The sequence below is a fragment of the Henckelia pumila genome, chromosome 1, assembly GCF_033568475.1.
Source record: "Henckelia pumila isolate YLH828 chromosome 1, ASM3356847v2, whole genome shotgun sequence".
Classification (NCBI taxonomy): Eukaryota; Viridiplantae; Streptophyta; class Magnoliopsida; order Lamiales; family Gesneriaceae; genus Henckelia; species Henckelia pumila.
The window spans coordinates 108,780,086-108,799,677 of NC_133120.1; positions in this window are offsets into that span (position 1 = coordinate 108,780,086).

The following is a 19,592-nucleotide window of genomic DNA, read 5'->3' on the forward strand; positions in this document are numbered from 1 at the left end:
CAATTTCTCATGGGTTGTACTGAACTACTGGCCCTAACACTCAAGCCCAATTTCTTAAATTCTGGCCCATTAACACTGAGACTGACCCATTAACATACTTAAGCCCATTAATTTAATTAAACTAATTAGCCCAATTAAACACTTAAACTCATTAATTAATTTAAAAATAAAATACCCGAGCCCAACTAACTTAACCCAGACCCGGACCCAACTAACTTAACCCACTTACTTCCAGACCCGACCCCGACCCATAACTCGACCCGGACCAACTTTGGAACCCTAGCCTGATCACACCCTAAGCCCTAATCTGCTGCGGCCGTGAGCAGCAGCCGCTCCTTGGCTGCTGCCGGCCTGCTCCGGCCGCCCCTGGCCGGAGCGCCGCCGCCCAGACGTAGCCCACGTCTGGGCGGTTTGAACCTAGCCCTTGACCCAGCCCCATGCACCCTAGAGCCCTTAGCCGAACCCCCCCTTCCCCAAACCCTAGTCTGCGCATCCATGGGAGGCCGTCCGACTTTGTGGCTTTCCTGGGCTCGTTTGGCTCGAACCACACAAGCCATTCGAGTCCAGGCCACTCACACACACCCTCTGAACACCTACCAGCAGTCATACGCAACCATGGCTAAGAAACGTGAGCATGACAATCAAAAACACACGACAAGTCACAAACTCCATGAAAGCCGAAATCTTTTTCTGAAAATTTTTAAAATTTTTGATGCATACACAATACACACACTATAATAGCTGATAGGTACGAAAAATAGGAAAGAAAATCATGCTTTTCACCGAAGTTGAAGAGAAAAGAAACGTGTATAATGATTTCGGGACGACGGGGCGACGATGACCCAACTTGGAAGCTTCAAAATCGTGGCTATGGAGTCCTTAGAGATGCTAGCCGATGAAGAAGATGAAGATGAAAGGAGGCGTCGGCTGATGCTTGGAGGCATGAGGGTTGGGTAGATTAGGGTGTAATTAATTAAAATAGAGTTTTGGAATAATTAAAAATATTAATAAGGATTTTAAATATGAAATATATAACTTAAAAGCTCTAAATAATATTTAAAATCTGATAACTTTAATAAAATCCCGAAATATATAATTAAGGGAATTTTAAAGATAGTAAAAAGTCATTATTTTGGCTTATTTTGAATAAAAACGGACTCCTAAAAATATATAAAATTAAATACTGATAATTTTGAAGAAATAAAACTCAAAATAATATTTTTGGGCTCTAAAAATGCTCATGAAATAAATTGGATAGAAAGTTGTCATCTCGTCCGTCCTTGATCCCGTCTACGCGATAAAATAATTTAAATACTAAAAAATCATAAAAATCTCAAATTATGGGTTAAATGCTTGAAAATAAATCTTAAAACATGCACAAATAATTCACATCATAATTTAACCCATAAATCTAAAATTTTAAATAAATAAATTTCTTAATTATGCATGCGAATTTACGTATTAAAATACCGGATGTTACAATTCTCCCCCCCTTAAATTGGATTTCGTCCTCGAAATTAAAGTACTTACCCGAACAACTTCGAGTAGCGAGTCCTCATGTCTGCCTCGGTCTCCCAAATAGCTTCCTCCTCCGAGTGATTCAGCCACTGGACTCTGACCATCGGTATGACTCGCGTCCTAAGTCTCCGCTCCTCCCTAGCCAAGATCCGTACTGGCCTCTCCTCATAAACTAGATCAGGTGGCAACTGCAAGGGCTTGAAATCCAACACATGTGACGGGTTAGAGACATATCTCCGAAGCATGGATACATGGAAGACGTTGTGCACTGCTGCAAGCCCTGGCGGTAGAGCTAAACGGTAGGCCAACGTGCCAACTCTCTCCAAGATTTCGAATGACCCTATATACCTTGGATTAAGCTTCCATCTCCGGCCAAATCGTACCACTCCCTTCATAGGTGACACTCTCAGAAACACGTGATCACCTACTGCGAACTCCAACTCTCGTCGTCGAGTATCTGCGTAACTCTTCTGACGACTCTGAGCAGTCCTCATTTGATCCCGAATCTGAGTCACAATGTCAGCTGTCTGCTGCACGATCTCAGGACCAAGTAAAATCCTTTCACCAACCACATCCCAATGCACAGGAGATCTGCATCTCCTCCCGTACAATGCTGCATAAGGAGCCATACCTATAGACGACTGAAAACTGTTTTTATAGGTAAACTCCACTAACGGCAATCTCGTCTCCCAGGCTCTCAGTAAATCCTCAAGAATCTGTATCACCCTCTCAGACTGTCCATCTGTCTGGGGATGGAACGCTGTACTGAACAAAAGTCTAGTCCCCAATGTAGTGTGCAAACTCTTCCAAAACGCAGACGTAAATCTCAGATCTCTGTCTGATACTATCGACACTGGTATGCCATGCAGTCTAACAATCTCCTTTATGTAAAGCTCTGCATACGGTGTCAACGAGTAAGTAGTCCTCACCGATAAGAAATGAGCTGACTTGGTGAGTCTATCCACGATCACCCAAATAGCTGTGCAACCTCTGGCACTCCTCGATAAACCAACTGCAAAGTCCATCGTAATATTCTCCCATTTCCATTCCGAAATAGGAAGAGGTCTAAGAAGTCCTGCTGGACGCTGATGCTCAGCCTTGACCTGCTGACATGTCAAGCATTCTGACACAACTCTCCCGATGTCTCTCTTCATCCCGGGCTACCAATACAATAGCTGCAAATCTCGGTATATCTTCGTACTTCCGGGGTGAATGGAGTACGGAGATGTGTGAGCCTCTGCTAGAATCTCAGCTCTCAACTGATCGACGTTCGGTACCCACATCCTACCATGGTACTGAACAATGTCATCCACAACTGTATATAGAAGACCACCCTTGGCCTCATCTCTCTGTCTCCAACGCTGCAACTCCTCATCTGTAGACTGTCCCTCTCTGATCCGATCCCGTAGAATCGGCTGCACCGTCAACACTGACAAGCTCGGTGCATGACCACTCGAGTAAAACTTCAAATCAAACCTCTGAATCTCATTCTGCAGTGGTAACTGCACTGACAAACATGATACCACTGACGACTTCCGACTCAAAGCATCGGCCACTATATTAGCTTTACTTGGATGGTAGCTAATGTCACAGTCGTAATCCTTCACCAACTCCAACCATCTCCGTTGCCTCATGTTCAACTCTTTCTGAGTGAAGAAGTACTTGAGGCTCTTGTGATCAGTGAAAATCTTGCACTTCTTGCCATACAGATAATGCCTCCAGATTTTCAAAGCGAAGACCACTGCTGCTAACTCCAAGTCATGTGTCGGATAGTTCTGCTCATGAATCTTCAACTGCCTCGACGCATAAGCAATAACCTTACCACACTGCATAAGTACTGCGCCTAAACCTAGCTTAGATGCATCGGTGTACACCAATAACTCCTCGTGTGGTACTGTCATTGCTAAAACCGGTGCAGTAGTGAGTGCTTCCTTCAGCTGATTGAAGCTTCTCTGAAAGTCTGAACTCCAAATAAACTTCGCGTTCTTCTTGGTTAAGGAAGTCAAGGGTACTGCAATAGAGAAAAAACCCTTGATGAACTTCCTATCCTGCCAAACCCAAGAAACTGCGAATCTCCGAAACATTCCTCGGAATACCCCAGTTCTGCACTGCCTCAACCTTCGACTGATCCACTGCAATCCCATCTCTCGAAATAATGTGGCCAAGAAATGCCACCTGCTCAAGCCAAAACTCACACTTGCTGAACTTGGCATACAAACGATGCTCCCTCAAAGTCTGCAAGGCTGTCTATAGATGCTGCCTATGCTCCTCAACGCTCCTAGAGTAGATCAAGATATCATCAATAAAGACTATGATGAACTGATCAAGATACGGCTGAAAAACCCGGTTCATGAGATCCATGAAAACCGCTGGAGCATTGGTCATCCCAAATGGCATCACTAAGAACTCGTAATGCCCATAACGTGTTTGGAAAGCAGTCTTGGACACATCTGCATCTCTAACTCGCAGCTGATGATAACCAGACCGCAGGTCGATCTTGGAGAACACCGAAGCTCCCTCTAACTGATCAAATAAGTCCTCTATTCTCGGCAGTGGGTACTTATTCTTCACTGTGACCCTGTTGAGCTCTCGATAATCGATGCACAATCTCATACTATCATCCTTCTTCTTCACAAATAATACTGGAGCTCCCCATGGAGAAAAGCTAGGACGAACAAAGCCTTTCTCTAATAACTCCTGTATCTGCGCCTTCAACTCTTTCATCTCAGTAGGAGCAAGTCTGTATGGTGCCTTAGACATAGGCACGATTTCTGGCACTAAGTCAATGCTGAACTCCACATCTCTCACTGGTGGAATTCCTGCAACATCCTCCGAAAAGACGTCCGAAAAGTCACGAACCACCTCTATCTCTGATAATAATATGCTAGATGGTCCTGAGGCCGTGACAATACTTGCTAGAAAACCTTGGCAACCCCGTTTCAACAGCTTCCTCGCCTGAATAAGAGATATCACCTGAGGAATATCACTGCTCTGAGATGCATGGAAGGTAAACGGGTCGCCTTCTGATGGTTTCACTGACACTGATCTCCGATGAAAGTCAATCGAAGCTTCATTGACTGTAAACCAGTCCATACCCAATATCAAATCAAATCCACTCAACGGCAAAACCACCATATCTGCGCGAATGGAGTGCCCCTGAAGCTCCAACTCCAGTTCTCGAATGACACTAGAGGTAGAAATAATCTGTCTTGATGGCATAGTGACATCATAACCACTGTCAACAATCTCAGGTGTGATGCTTATCCGTCTGATAAACTACAGGGAGATAAACGAATGTGTAGCCCCTGAATCTAGCAACGCAAACGTGGAGTTGCCTCCAACTAGAATTCTTCCTGCACGCAGAAGAATCCCAACAATTTCATACCACTACTAAACTTTCCCCCAAAGATGAGTCACTAATAACCCTTAATTCTAATCACAAGTAAAACATGCTTCTTATTCTAACATGCAGATAGAAAATCCCAAATAACAAATATTCCACAAGAAAAAAATCGAAATTCTTAACCAAAGGAAGAAATCATAAAATACTAAGGGTAAGATATATCGGTGATCAAGGAGGTATCTGGGTCTGCCTCCTCTGCCTGCATAACGAACACTCTACCAGTGGTGTTCTTCTTCCTCGGGCAATTAGCTATCTGGTGCCCTGACTCTCTACAGTGGAAACAAACTCCTGCTCCCAGAAGACAAGGTCCTGAATGCATCTTCTAACACTTCGGGCAAGTAGGAAAACCTCCAGTATTAGGGGCCCCGCCCCTCTGCTGCTGTGGCCTCTGCTGCTGGTTCGGGCCCTTAGACGGCCCAGTATACTGCTTCTTCACAGGAGGCTGCGAAGATGGTCGCTGAAATCCAGACTGAATCTGTCTCTTTCCCTGCTGCTCTCGCTGTATCTCTCTTCTATCCTCCTCTGACCTCAGTGCTCTACTAACTGCCGCCTCATATGTAACGACGTCCATCATACGTACGTCATGCTTGATATCCGCCTTCAGTCCCTCCACAAACTGCCTCATCTTCTCCGATGGACTGTCTGAAATCAGAGGCAGAAAATGACAGCCCCTCTCGAACTATCTCACATACTCAATCACTGACCTGTCCCCCTGCCGGAGACTCATAAACTCCCGGATCATGCGACTGCGCACATCCTTCGTGAAATACTTGGCGTAGAAGATACGCCTAAACTCTGCCCAAGTCAATGTAGGAAGATGTACTCCCCTGGCAGCACCCTCCCACCAAAGAGTTGCATCTTCCTTCATCATATAAGTCGCACAGTTCACCTTATCGGTGTCAGTAATCCCCATGTATGCAAAGATGGACTCCAAAGAGTGAATCCACCCCTCAGCCACCAATGGATCGGTGGTACCAGTAAACACCTTCGGTCGCTTCTTCTGGAACCGCTCAGCTACGTCCTCCTCATGGGACAGTCTAGGACGTGCAGCCTGCTGCTCCAACAGAGCAGTAATCCCTGCCATCATATTAGCATTGGCCTGCTCCAATGCTGCAAGTGGATCCTGGGGTGGAGGTGGAGATCCCTCACGTTTGTTCACAGGTCTGGGAGGCATTCTGCACCACCACATATATCTCTACGTAAATCGCCATGCATAGCTAAGTTCTTTAACATTAATGCTAACTTAAATTCTTAAAAGTAAATCATGCTATAAACACTTAAAACTTACAGACCGGTAGCGTGGATTTTTGAGCTCGCATAGCAGTAATGACCCCTCCAAGGACCGTGCTTTGATACCAACTGAAACGACCCTAACTCTATAAATATAAATAAATATATATATATATGCGGAAATTTTTTTTTTATTTACTTACTATGTAAAAATATGTACATACATGCCCATACATATATGCACAAAATAAATAGTTTTTAAAAATAAATAACTTGAATAAAATAATGCAACAATTCGAAAATTTAATATTGCATAAATTAAATATCTGAGTCATGCATTTAATAAAATACTGACAAAAGCAAAATAAATTAAAGTTTACATGCACTGAAAATATTTAAATAAAAACATACAATAGTGTCAATTACTGAAAATAAATAAAAATGTATAACATGATAAAATATTCGAAACATGCATATAGACTCAGACAACGGTCACGGGGTCACTGCATGTCCGCTCATAGGTCCTCGCCGCCGGTGGGTACTACATCCTCCTCTACGTACTCACCTGCATCATATCAGTGTAGTGAGCCTAGAGGCCCAACATGCTAACATAACAAGGGTTTAAAATAATTTAAATCACTTTAATACTAATACATAACATATACATGAATGAGCATGCTTAAAAATATCATGAACATAACATAAACTTAAATTAGACTTGAATATCATAATAACACATAAACATTGTTGAGCAAAGTATTTTCTAACCTCGAAAGGTCGTATCCATAGTGTAACCATTCATACATTAAATACTGATCAGCGTGGTAAACCAACTTACGTGGCGGTGACGAATCACCTCTCAAATTGGCAGTAAACTGCCCTTCAATAGTTCACATATGGGGACAAATCCCCCTTAAATTGTCACACTACTTCAACTTTTAACATAAAATTATTTTCTTATGCTCAACCTTAGACATTAAATCATGCATAAAAATTATTTCATGAATGCATGTACTCAAATAAAATGTGTGTCCTTCATATATATTTAATTTAATTTCATACTAACATATAAATATTAAAAATAACTTCCATGCATAAAAATAATTAAATATATATTCAGGACATATGCAATTTCTCATGGGTTGTACTGAACTGCTGGCCCTAACACTCAAGCCCAATTTCTTAAATTCTGGCCCATTAACACTGAGATCGACCCATTAACATACTTAAGCCCATTAATTTAATTAAACTAATTAGCCCAATTAAACACTTAAACTTATTAATTAACTTAAAAATAAAATACCCGAGCCCAACTAACTTAACCCGGACCCAACTAACTTAACCCACTTACTTCCAGACCCGACCCGGACCCATAACTCGACCCGGACCAACTCTGGAACCCTAGCCCGATCACACCCTAAGCCCTAATCTGCTGCGGCCATGAGCAGCAGCCGCTCCTTGGCTGCTGCCGGCCTGCTCCGGCCGCCCCTGGCCGGAGCGCCACCGCCCAAACGTAGCCCATGTCTGGGCGGTTCGAGCCTAGCCCTTGACCCAGCCCCATGCATCCTAGAGCCCTTAGCCGAACCCCCCCTTCCCCAAACCCTAGTCTGCGCATTCATGGGAGGTCGTCCGACTTTGTGGCTTTCCTGGGCTCGTTTGGCTCAAACCACTCGAGCCATTCGAGTCCAGGCCACTCACACACACCCTCTGAACACCTACCAGAAGTCATACGCAACCATGACTAAGAAACGTGAGCATGACAATCAAAAACACACGACAAGTCACAAACTCCATGAAAGCCGAAACCTTTTTCTGAAAATCTTTAAAGTTTTCGATGCATACACAATACACACACTATAATAGCTGATAGGTATGAAAAATAGGGAAGAAAATCATGCCTTTCACCGAATTTGAAGAGAAAAGAAACGTGTATAACGATTCCGGGACGACAGGCCGACGATGACCCAACTTGGAAGCTTCAAAATCGTGGCTATGGAGTCCTTAGAGATGATAGCCGATGAAGAAGATGAAGATGAAAAGAGGCGTCGGCTGATGCTTGGAGGCGTGAGGGTTGGGTAGATTAGGGTGTAATTAATTAAAATAGAGTTTTGGAATAATTAAAAATATTAATAAGGATTTTAAATATGAAATATATAACTTAAAAGCTCTAAATAATATTTAAAATCTGATAACTTTAATAAAATCCCGAAATATATAATTAAGGGAATTTTAAAGATAATAAAAAGTCATTATTTTGGCTTATTTTGAATAAAACGGACTCCTAAAAATATATAAAATTAAATACTGATAATTTTGAGAAAATAAAACTCAAACTAATATTTTTGGGCTCTAAAAATGCTCATGAAATAAATTGGATAGAAAGTTGTCATCTCGTCCGTCCCTGGTCCCGTCTACGCGATAAAATAATTTAAATACTAAAAAATCATAAAAATCTCAAATTATGGGTTAAATGCTTGAAAATAAATCTAAAACATGCACAAATAATTCACATCATAATTTAACTCATAAATCTAAAATTTTAAATAAATAAATTTCCTAATTATGCATGCGAATTTACGTATTAAAATACCGGGTGTTACAATAATTTTTTGCCTTTGATTCTGCTTGTGTTGTTTAAAAACAAAATCACTTTTCTACATTTGTTATCAAAATATAGACTTAGAGGATGTCTGCCTAAAGTAGTGTTTGTGATAGTTTAGTTATTTTTTAACATGTGCATATAGACTATTTTCATTTTTTGATTAACAATTGTTATTAATATAATTATAAGAATAATTATTATAATTAATTATTAGATATTATAATAAAAATTAATTTTATTAAAATACTAACATGATGATAGTAATTACGATAATACTAATATAATAATATCAATAATAGTTATTATTTATAAAATTATAGTTATAATAAATATAATAATTAATATTAATTTATTATTTAGTGACGAAAATATTTATAATATAACAACGATGTATAATTACGATAATCAATACTTATATTTATTAAAATAGAAAATAATAATTATATTAATTGCAATAAATTTTATATTAAAAGAATAAGAATAATAATAATAATAATAATAATAATAATAATAATAATAATAATAATAATAATAAATACATATTATTTTAATAATAGTATTAATTAGCTATTAACTAATTTATATATTGTTGAGTGTATATTTGAAATGTTATAAAATATATAAAGATTATGAGGTCTTCAAATTATTCAAATAAGATCTTTAAAAACAAGTGGGGATGTCCAAATATTTTAAAAACATCTTATAATTTATCAAACAATTTATTTTAATAATTTATAAATTATTTTAAAATAATTACTCCAAACACAATTTTAAAACTTAAAAAATATTTCAAACAGCGTATAAGCAATTTTAATGTCGTTGACTTTATTTATAAACTTGTAAGTTGTCTAAAGGGGGAAAATGAGGGATATGGACCCCGTCTTGTTTTTATTTGAACAAATAGACTTCAGAATGAAAAAGACAATTTTATGTTGGAAAACTGGCGAGTTCCCAGACCAATTACGATTGATACCCGGTGCAGCGGAAGTTTAAAATTTTTTCTCATGGAACGATTCCATGGTGTGGGTATCAACCGTTCAACGATTGAATTATTGTGTGTGTAAAATTCAAATAACTGTTAATTAAATTTTACCTTCAATCTCGAAGCGAGATTAATGGACACCACACAGATTTCTCTGCGCTTCTTGTATCTCCCAGGAACTGATGAACTCCTTCTATCAGGTCCACGAACGGAGGTTTAATCCCTCTGATAGATTGCACTAGAAAATCTATCAGAAGTTTTTCTGCGAAGAGATTAAACGAATCTGATTCGTTATTCCTGACTGCGATTCAAAATCACAGACCGAAATTTTTCGGGCAGAGTATGGGAGGGGTCGGCCGATTATTACTTTGAGAGGCTAGGGTTTTCGATTTTTTCTTCTCAAAAATAATGAGCTGTTGTGTGTAATTTCTGTACTGAAATAACTTATTTATAATGCAGGCCACTAACACCTTAGGGCCCATTAGTCATAAGCTGGGGCCCGACAAGCAAAGCCCGCTCGTTCAGAAATTAATATAAAATTCATCGTGACTCCGATTGATGAAACGATTTCACCAATGTGTACAGAAACCATTTCTGCACGTTTTAAAGTCAAAATAAATTTTTCTGAATCCGAATTCAGTGGTTTCCAAAAATGTCCATCCCTATGTCATTTTAGGAAATCCTACTCCCTTACTCTTAATTAAGAAGTTCAACTCCTTAGTTCATTAAATTTAACTCTTTAAATTTAACTATCTCAACGGGGATTAAAACTCCATTACACTGTGTGACCCTCAATGGTTCAGGGATACAGCTAGCCGTGGGCTCACAACTCCTTGTGACTCGGAACAACACTTTCCGACTTGCCCAACGAATCATGGTAAAGCGCCTAGCAACATCGCCCCATGATTCCCTAGGTATCACTGATAGTGCCTACAAGAACCAGTATATTTTGGTTAGCGTACAGTACGGTCCCTTCATCCATATATCCCGATCGAATCAACAACCATTGGTATATCGAGAGTCGCTCAAGATTCGATAACTATGCAATACATCTTGAAGATCAAATTAGTGACATCGCATGTGCTACTAAGAAACCATTTCTTAAATCACATCAAGTACTCTGGCCAGAGATTTGTCACACTAATATCTCCTCAGATCGCATAGGATATCCACACTCGCAAGTATGTGGTGAATCCTTGACAACAATGCATTGACTCCTATATGTGTCGTAACTGTACCCAATCTCGACACCTGATGACCCCCTCAGAGTCGGTAAACGAGTCAAAGCACAGTACTAGCATATAGAGTCTCCATGATGTTTCAAGTCATAAGGACTAATGGTGTACAACCAAAACCGCGGACTTCATCCACTCGATAAGTGATAACCACTTGGAAAGTCCGGATAGGGTAGTTCGATTATTCATCCTATGAATATCCATTTGCATGCTTCGAACATCTCCATGTTCCCTACCAATGAAACGTGGTACTCCGCATCGCAAATGCTAGTCTCAAACTCGAGCGATCCTTATCCTTATTATCGGACGGCTCAATCGACTAGGAACAGTTTAGAATATACAGTGACTATAAGATGTATTTCATGATAGACATCCCCATGTTCTACCACATCTTACATACACTATAGTATATTCAAGGTCTTTATCAAAACAACAATAGTATATCACAATATAACAATATGAAGTAATATAAAGTCATTGCCATTAATAAAAGTGTAAATTACATTAAACAAAAGATTGTTTTTACAAAGAGTCATCAAAGCCCATAGCCACAAGTTGGCTCACTGGGCACCCACTCTTTCAATCTCCCACTTGCCCTATAGCCAACTAGTCATACTACGTAGACCCATTGCTTCGCGATGTTTGTCAAACAATGGTCCTGGCAAGGGCTTAGTAAGCGGATCAGCGATATTGTCTGCAGAGGCCACTCGTTCGACAGTGATGTCTCCTCTTTCCACAATCTCCCGGATGATGTGGTATTTCCTCAGTACGTGTTTGGATCTTTGATGAGACCTTGGTTCCTTTGCCTGAGCAACGGCACCCGTGTTGTCGCAGTACACCGGGACTGGACCAACAAATTCAGGAATGACGCCCAACTCTTGGACGAAATTCCTCATCCAAACGGCCTCTTTAGCAGCAGCTGATGCTGCAATGTATTCAGCCTCAGTGGTGGAATCCGCTGTGGTGTCCTGCTTGGAACTCTTCCAAGAGACAGCACCGCCATTGAGCATGAACACAAATCCAGAGGTTGACTTCGAGTCATCCACGTCACTTTGGAAGCTAGAGTCGGTATAGCCTTCCAATTTGAGTTCTCGTCCTCCATAAACCATGAACATATTCTTAGTCCTTCGTAAGTACTTAAGAATGTCCTTCACGGCTTTCCAATGCATTTGACCAGGATTAGACTGATATCTGCTCGTGACACTCAGAGCAAATGCTACATCCGGTCTAGTAGATATCATCCCATACATGATACTACCTATAGCTGACGCATATGGTACATGTGTCATATTCTCTATCTCTGCATCAGTCTTGGGACACATAGACTTGGATAGAGAAACTCCATGACACATGGGTAGATGTCCTCTCTTGGACCCATCCATTGAAAACCGTTTCAATATGGTGTCGATGTAGGTTGATTGTGTGAGTCCTATCATTCTCTTAGATCTATCTCTATAGATCTGTATCCCAAGAATGTAGGATGCCTCACCCAAATCCTTCATCGAGAATCTACCTGATAACCATATCTTTGTTGACTGCAACATCCCTACATCATTCCCAATGAGTAGGATGTCATCAACATAAAGTACTAAGAATGTCACAGCATCCTTAACTACTTTCTTGTACACGCATGGTTCCTCCGGGTTCTTGATGAAACCAAAATCTTTTATTGTTTCATCAAATTTCTGATTCCAACTGCTTGATGCTTGTTTTAGACCATAAATTGATCTCTGAAGCTTGCATACCTTATGCTCGCTTCCCATGGATGTGAACCCTTCAGGCTGCTTCATATAGATTTCTTCCTTAATGTCTGCATTAAGAAAAGCAGTCTTCACATCCATCTGCCATATCTCATAGTCATACCATGCAGCTATGGCAATAAGGATTCTTATGGAATTGAACATTGCAACTGGTGAAAAGGTTTTATCATAGTCAACTCCTTGCCTTTGAGTATAACCTTTCGCCACCAATCGCGCCTTGTAGGTCAATATCTTACCATCAGGCCCAAGCTTTCTCTTGTAGATCCATTTACATCCTATTGAAACAATTCCATCAGGAGGATCTACTAAAGACCAAACTTGGTTTGTATGCATCGAATCCAATTCAGACTGCATAGCTTCAAGCCATAAATTTGAATCCGCATCAGAAATTGCTTCCTTGAAGTTTCTTGGATCACATCCAATGTCGGGTTCATCTTGACCCCCTTCAAGAAGAAGACCATATCGAACTGGAGGTCTAGAAGTCCTCTCGGATCTTCTAGATTCAGACGTGTCCAGCAATGGTTCCTGAGGTGTAGGATCGTTATTTTGTATTTCGGGTTCTTCTCGAACTTCTTCGAGTTCCATCATCTCGCCTTTCTTATCCAATAAGAACTCCTTCTCCAAGAAGGTGGCATTCCTAGAAACAAACACCTTTGTTTCAGCAGGATAATAGAAATAATATCCGATTGAGTTCTTCGGATACCCCACAAAATAACATAAGCTGGATCGACTATCCAACTTGTCTCCCACTGTCTGCTTCACGTAAGCAGGACATCCCCAAATCCTCAAGTATGAATACTTAGGAGCTTTGCCATTCCATAACTCGTATGGTGTTTTGTCCACTGCTTTAGTGTGGACGTTGTTCAACAACAATACCGCCGTTTCAAGCGCATAGCCCCAAAACGAAGGTGGAAGCTCAGTGAAGCTCATCATAGATCGAACCATGTCCAACAAAGTTCGATTACGACGCTCCGATACACCATTAAGCTGTGGTGTCATAGGAGGAGTCCACTGAGAGAGAATCCCATTCTCTTTTAGATAGTCCAAAAACTCGGTACTCAAGTATTCTCCACCTCGATCCGATCGAAGTGCTTTAATACTTTTACCTAGCTTGTTTTCTACTTCAGCCCTGAATTCTTTGAACTTTTCAAATGCTTCAGACTTATATTTCATTAAATATAAATACCCATACCTTGAATAATCATCAGTAAAGGTAAAGAAGTAGGTGTGGCCATGTTGAGTCCCTACTCTAAATGGACCACAAACATCTCTATGGATCAAATCCAACATATTCTGACTACGCTCAGGTTTCCCCTTAAAAGGAGATTTAGTCATTTTTCCTTTTAGGCAGGATTCACAAGTAGGTAGAGAGTTAATATCAGACATATCAAATATGCCCTCTCCCACTAGCTTGTTCATCCTCCTTGAGGAAATATGACCTAGTCTAGCGTGCCATAGGTTTGCCGGGTTTTGACTATCGATTTTTCTTTTGTTTGTTGTCGCCGGTTTATCAACATAATTCACTGGAACGTATTTTAGTTTTAAGTTGTATAGATCGTTTTCAAGTTGTCCATTTCCAATTAAACATTCATTCTTGTAAATATTGCAAATCCCATTCACAAAATTGCAAGAATAACCATTTCTATCAAGCATAGAAATAGAAATAATGTTTTTAATTAAATCTGGCACAAATAAAACATCTCTTAACAATAATTTAAAACCGTTCTGCAAAGTCAAACAAAAATCTCCAATGGCCGTAGCTTCAACTCTGGAACCATTCCCGAGCCTCAGCTGGGTCTCACCCATTCTAAGCCTGCGACTTCTTGTCATCACCTGCAAATCATTGCAAATGTGAGATCCACATCCGGTATCCAATACCCAAGAAGTTGTATTAAGTGACATATTTATTTCAATATAGAACATACCCTTTGCAGTTCCCAACTGCTCAAGATATTCCTTGCAGTTGCGCTTCCAATGACCCGGCTTCTTGCAGTAATGGCAAACATCCTTGGATTTTCCATTGTTTGAAGCCTTTGTCTTTTGCTTCTTCTCGGGCTCGACTTTCTTGGGTGGGGTAGAACGTTTCTTGCCCTTCATACTTGGCCCCTTCTTTGCAGAAGATGAGGAGCCCACCAAGAAAGCTGGCTTATCCTTCTTAAGTGTGGATTCATATGTAACGAGCACATTGACCATCTCTTCAAGGGTGGCCTCTATCTTGTTCATATTAAAATTTATCACAAATCCATCAAATGAAGAAGGAAGAGACAGAAGCAATAAATCCACATTGAGTTCATGCTCCAACACCAAATCTAGGGTCGCCAACTTCTGTATGAGCCAAATCACTCGTACCCCATGATCACGGACCGAAGTCCCTTCACGCATGCGGCACGTCATCAACTCCTTAACAGTAGCGAACCTTTCAGCCCTCGACTGAGCCCCAAAAAGTTCCTTGAGTTGCGCGTGAATGTCAGCAGCATTCACCGTGTCCTCAAATCGCCTCTGGAGTTCATCAGACATCGAGGCTTGCATATAGCATTTGGTCTTGATGTCATGGTCCCACCATGCATCAAGTTTGGCCAATTCCTCCGGACTTACATCAGCTGGTGCTTCCTTCGGAGGTGCTTTCTCTAACACGTAGAGCATTTTCTCCAAAGTTAAGACAATCTTCAACTTCCGGAACCATTCCGTATAGTTGGCGCCAGTCAACTTGTTTTGTTCGAGGATCGAGAATAATGGATTTCGCGAATTCATTGTATGAAATACTGAAAAGAAAAACAGACATATATCAATGATTGTTTAACAATTTACTAAGACATAAAATAGGCGAATTTAATTTTATGAATCTCACTCCCACTATTTTAACGATTTCACCACCCTCTAGTGAAAACGGAAAACTTTTTCCTTAGTGAGAACATGGAGTCCAATTGACAAACTTATGGTCCCGAATAATATCAGCCAACCATAATTCTCAAAAGGTAGAGCCCAATTGCTTCCAAAGCAACCCCCATGTGTTTACCTCATGTCCAATAAGGGCCCAATAATATGACGCCGTTTAAAGTGACATGTCAAGATGACCCATCAATATTAAGTTGTGATGGACGGTCGCCATGTGGATCCCCCAATAATATGAGCCGATCCCATGGGAGTTCCACCCAACTTACAACATTTGTCGATCCAATGTACAGCTTTCCGACGGACGGGCCCCCCCAATAATATGAGCCGGACCGTATCCGCGGGTAGCACCCCATACATTGACCGTTGATGGAAGGTGGGAACATTTAAACAAATTTAAATTTCCTTTATTTATCTTGATATAAATTTTAAATCATATTTAAAATGAGGGATTTTTAATTATAAAAATATTTGTCTCATCATATACATTTTATTGCATGCTTGCCGGATTCACGCAATTTATGTCTAAACATGCATACAATCATAATATCAAATATTATATAGGATGATCGATTCCATTTCTAATTGACCCGTGGTTGCCAATCACGGGTCTTAGTCCAATCCTAGGTAATATGCAGTATGCAATGCAATCCTATTACATGTGCTTCCAATTTACATTTCTTCAGTCTTTATTGTCTGCTGGGCCCACCATCTTCAAATCTTGATCTCCCACTAAATCTAATGCATTTACAATAAATAACAATGACAAGTAGGGGATACATTTTTAGGGGTGGGAACGGGCTATAAACCAAGCCCATTTTTATTACATATGACATTCATATCGGGCCATAAACCAGGTCCATTAATAAAACCAACAACAATAAAAACAAAATGTAAATTCCTAACATACACCTACAAAATTGGTCATGGCAATCGATCATCCTTATCCAATAACATTTAATTCAAAATTAATTTATTGGATAACTTGCAGTGGCAATTCAAATTTAAACAAGATAAAATCATATTTTATATATAAAATCTCATTTCACATATAAAATCATATTTTATCTCTATATCAAATAAAATCATATTTTATCTATAAAATCCAATTTTACAAATAAAATCATATTTTACTCAATATATCATAAGATCATATCTTATCATCAATTGTACCAAAATAATTGATTTCAAAATTCAATTTACGGATAAAATATTAAAATTTTCCAAAAATTCAAATTTATCCAAAATCAATTTTAAAATTTACGGACTCGAACAATTCGATCCGAAATCTCGTGAACCAATCAAAAACAATTTTTGACCGGACCAAAAATAAAATTTTAACATATTAAAATTAATTTTTAATAAAAATAATAATTTTTCCCGCGGGCCGCCCGGGACACTCCCGGGCCGGCCCGCACCCGGGGCGCGGGCCGGGGCAGCCCGGCTGCCCCCTTAGGGCAGCAACAATTGCTGCCCTGGCGTCGCCCTGGGCGGCGCCGTGCGCCTCCCCCGGGGGCAGCGACCATCGCCGCCCCCTCCGGGCAGCGATCCAATCGCTGCCCGGGTTTTGCCTCGGAACAAAAAAAAAAATTTTATTTAAAAATATTTATTTTGTTTCAAAAACCGAGACTCAAAAATTTTGTACAATTGATTAATTCAATCGTTTGATCTGAGCAACCTGGCTCTGATACCACTGTTGGAAAACTGGCGAGTTCCCAGACCAATTACGATTGATACCCGGTGCAGCGGAAGTTTAAAATTTTTTCTCATGGAACGATTCCATGGTGTGGGTATCAACCGTTCAACGATTGAATTATTGTGTGTGTAAAATTCAAATAACTGTTAATTAAATTTTACCTTCAATCTCGAAGCGAGATTAATGGACACCACACAGATTTCTCTGCGCTTCTTGTATCTCCCAGGAACTGATGAACTCCTTCTATCAGGTCCACGAACGGAGGTTTAATCCCTCTGATAGATTGCACTAGAAAATCTATCAGAAGTTTTTCTGCGAAGAGATTAAACGAATCTGATTTGTTATTCCTGACTGCGATTCAAAATCACAGACCGAAATTTTTCGGGCAGAGTATGGGAGGGGTCGGCCGATTATTACTTTGAGAGGCTAGGGTTTTCGATTTTTGCTTCTCAAAAATAATGAGCTGTTGTGTGTAATTTCTGTACTGAAATAACTTATTTATAATGCAGGCCACTAACACCTTAGGGCCCATTAGTCATAAGCTGGGGCCCGACAAGCAAAGCCCGCTCGTTCAAAAATTAATATAAAATTCATCGTGACTTCGATTGATGAAACGATTTCACCAATGTGTACAGAAACCATTTCTGCACGTTTTAAAGTCAAAATAAATTTTCCTGAATCCGAATTCATTGGTTTCCAAAAATGTCCATCCCTATGTCATTTTAGGAAATCCTACTCCCTTACTCTTAATTAAGAAGTCCAACTCCTTAGTTCATTAAATTTAACTCTTTAAATTTAACTATCTCAACGGGGATTAAAACTCCATTACACTGTGTGACCCTCAATGGTTCAGGGATACAGCTAGCCGTGGGCTCACAACTCCTTGTGACTCGGAACAACACTTTCCGACTTGCCCAACGAATCATGGTAAAGCGCCTAGCAACATTGCCCCATGATTCCCTAGGTATCACTGATAGTGCCTACAAGAAACAGTAGATTTTGGTTAGCGTACAGTACGGTCCCTTCATCCATATATCCCGATCGAATCAACAACCATTGGTATATCGAGAGTCGCTCAAGATTCGATAACTATGCAATACATCTTGAAGATCAAATTAGTGACATCGCATGTGCTACTAAGAAACCATTTCTTAAATCACATCAAGTACTCTGGCCAGAGATTTGTCACACTAATATCTCCTCAGATCGCATAGGATATCCACACTCGCAAGTATGTGGTGAATCCTTGACAACAATGCATTGACTCCTATATGTGTCGTAACTGTACCCAATCTCGACACCTGATGACCCCCTCAGAGTCGGTAAACGAGTCAAAGCACAGTACTAGCATATAGAGTCTCCATGATGTTTCAAGTCATAAGGACTAATGGTGTACAACCAAAACCGCGGACTTCATCCACTCGATAAGTGATAACCACTTGGAAAGTCCGGATAGGGTAGTTCGATTATTCATCCTATGAATATCCATTTGCATGTTTCGAACATCTCCATGTTCCCTACCAATGAAACGTGGTACTCCGCATCGCAAATGCTAGTCTCAAACTCGAGCGATCCTTATCCTTATTATCGGACGGCTCAATCGACTAGGAACAGTTTAGAATATACAGTGACTATAAGATGTATTTCATGATAGACATCCCCATGTTCTACCACATCTTACATACACTATAGTATATTCAAGGTTTTTATCAAAACAACAATAGTATATCACAATATAACAATATGAAGTAATATAAAGTCATTGCCATTAATAAAAGTGTAAATTACATTAAACAAAAGATTGTTTTTACAAAGAGTCATCAAAGCCCATAGCCACAAGTTGGCTCACTGGGCACCCACTCTTTCAATTTACCCTTAAGTAAAAATCTTAAGTTGAATAAAAAAAAATCCAAAATGAGATACAAACCATTTTAACCCTCGTCGACTCGGTAAATGATTTCTCGACTGATGTAATTAATTGATTTACTGCAATTTCAATTTTCCCTCTGTCCGCTTTTCAATTTTTAACGGAACCGTCGGAACGGAACCCTATTGAACCGCCGTTGAAGCCCTCCTTCGTCATCGTCGTAGCTCCTTTACTCCCCGTAACCTCTTTCGTTCTCGACAAGCAGCATTGCAGCAATGGCAGAGGAAAACGTTACTGTAAGTCATCGAGAAACCTAGGTTTTTCTATTTTCATATGTTTGTCCATTTCTTGGTAATATATTTTATTTAAGCAATCAGTTTTTTTACACCTAAACCCTAAACCCTAAC